The sequence below is a fragment of the Pistacia vera genome, unplaced genomic scaffold, assembly GCF_008641045.1.
Source record: "Pistacia vera cultivar Batoury unplaced genomic scaffold, PisVer_v2 Contig583, whole genome shotgun sequence".
NCBI lineage: Eukaryota > Viridiplantae > Streptophyta > Magnoliopsida > Sapindales > Anacardiaceae > Pistacia > Pistacia vera.
The window spans coordinates 150802-153698 of NW_022196427.1; positions in this window are offsets into that span (position 1 = coordinate 150802).

Sequence of the window (2897 nt, forward strand, 5' to 3'; positions counted from 1 at the left end):
ATGTGTCATTCGAGATCTCAATTATTGGAGGGGCTGTAGACTGGGCTTCATTGAGTTCTTCAAAAGCATGGTAGCATTTGACGAGGGGGGACGGGTTCGGCAGAGTCACTTGAATGTATTCCATCCCAAAATGTGTTATGCATCGAGAGAGAAGATCATCCAATTCTTTCTTGAGCTCGTCGAGTTGGTGCTTTCTAGTTTTGTACAATGGCTCTAGACCAGCTGGAGAACCTAGTAGGGAAGGTGTTTGTGGAATTCTTCTTTTAGTAGGTGTTTGATCCATTAGGCTATCAAGAAAAGAAGAAAAATGATAAAGGAAAATTGTTTTGTATGTTGTGTGCTTTTGTTTAGTATTAGTATTGGATGGGGCTTCACTTTTTAAAACTTTAAATGTAGTACTCCAAAACTCGTAGATTCATTCATCTCATTTTTTCCACCTTCTACTGTAATGAACCATTGAAGTTTACCCTTTTTTTTTTTTTTTTTGAGTCATGAAGATGAAGAGCAAGATATAGAACAAGAAAGAGTTTACATGTCTTTTTTTTTTTTAAAGAAATTTAATTGTTTCAATAAATCAATTCCAACTTCTATTCTTGGAAATATTGAAGTCTGTGTTTGTTTCCTTATTCAAACCCTATCCTATCCTACTATCTTATCCAATCCTATCAAAATACATATTTATTTCAATATTCTCAAAATTCAATCCTATTCTATTCAACTCAAAATAATTAGATTTTTTTAACCTCCTAGGTTTGTTAATTTAACTAAACACCCCTAACAATAAAAGTTTATAAATTGACAAAAAAAACCCCACCCACCCACATATTGCCGGCAGCCGACCACCACCGTCGTAATCTATAGGAATAGCACACAACTAACTAGATATGGTCGATCATGCGTCGATCTGACCTTAAGCAAAAAATATGGCCGTCGATAGCCAAATCTGGTAATTAAAGATGACCATATCTTGGCCATCGTTGATGGCCAAATGACGGCCAAGATATGGCCGTCATTAACAGCCAGATCTAGCCATCAACGACTAGATCTTTGGTCATAGATCTGGCTAGAAAGGTCCAAATCGGTGCACTATCGACCAGATCCAACTGGTCGTGCACCATTCTGACGACTTCCAATCACCGTCTAGTGGTGGTGGCCGGCTGTCGACATTTAATGGGTGGGTGGGGGTGTTTTTGTTAATTTTAAAACTTTTATTGTAAATGGTGTTTAGCTAAATTAACAAATGTAGTGGGTTAAAAAGTAATCTAAATATTTTCAGAAAATGTTTTCCAAAAATTTACCAAACAAATTTCCAAATTCAAATCTTATTCTCTTAATAATAACCCAACTCAACTCAAATCAACTTTTTTCAAAAATACTATTCTAAATACTCTACCAAACACAATCGAAGTAATCATTGCTTCTCTCTCATCCTTCCATAATGTCAATGGAGGAAATTGTTTTCCCTCCAAAGGCAGGGTTTAAGAGCCAAAAATAAATTTATTTTTCTAAAGGGTAAATTTGTAAATTTACCTTCCTAAAAAAGTTTTTGATCCAGATCAACTGATCTAAATAGCATTGTCCTATTAGAATAGCCTTTTATCTTTTCCATGTAATCTTGTTAATTGTGTTTGACTTGTTTAAATCTTGGCTGCCACATGTAAGCTTAGATTACGTTTTGTCAAGTGGAATGTCACTTGTACGGTTTAGATTACATTTTGTTTAGATATTTTGAAGGGCCATATATAAGGCCACATTCTCCATTGTAAAAGCAGTAGACTTGTTGAATGAAAATTGAACTCTTGGAGAGTTGCTTTGTTTTTCCTTTATCCAATCTTTGTCAAGGATTGGTGGTGGATTCTTTGGCTGGTGGATTCCCTTTAGGCCTTGGACTGTTTGGCAATTGTTTGTGAGTTGTTATCTTGTTGTGGTTTTGTGTTTATTTGCTTGTTGTTGGGTTGTCAATTTAGTTCATATAAGGAGAAATTGCTGCCAATTTGAGTTTTGTTGTTGTTGAAGCTATTTGAAAGCGTTTTAACTCACTCTAAGCTAATAGAAACATATCAGTTATCCCCAAGAATCAAGGAGAAAATCTCGGTATTACTCCTTATAGTTTCGGTTTTGCAACAACACCTCCAATCATGGGATATACTCCCTAAAATCAGACCCATATCCCTGATTTTTCTCTCGTAACCATTATTCATTACATGTTATATAAACCCCCTCAATCTCATGGTAAAGGGGTTAGCAAAATCAGACAGAGAGAGAGAGAGAGAGAGAGAGAGAGAGAGAGAGAGAGAGCTTATTTTTTAAAGGAAAATTAATAAAAGAATAGTGGATGTAAGCTTGAGTGAACACGCCGAACCACCTTAAAAATCATCTTTTGTTTTTATTTGCTTATTCAATTCAATTCAATTTATTGCTGATCCTTAGAGGTCATGCTTACATCCTACTAAATTCCGTCAAGGTCGATTGAGTATCTCAAGTTGTTGTAAGTTTTCATAAGAAGATGATTGACCACCACAAATAATTGTGGTTAAAAGAATTTGTCGACAATTTACTTAATCTTTGAAAACAAAATGTTGAATTATTATATTTAATTAACTAATAATTTTAGTTAATAAAGTAATAGTATTTTAGGCCCACCTGTTTCTAAAAGCAACACTTGCATTCCTTACAATTGTTATATTTGTCATCGTTAGCTTTTACAGGCCATTTGAGTTAAACACAAGTGTCTTTATGAGTGTGTATTTCTTTTATACAAATCATGTTTTTGACTAAGATTTAGCATTTGGCATTCAAATGAACTATATAAACTTTAGTTTTGGTTTTTAAATTTTATATATGTAAAAAAGGTTAAGGATAAAACAAGTGATGATATACTTGTTTTTGTACTAGAG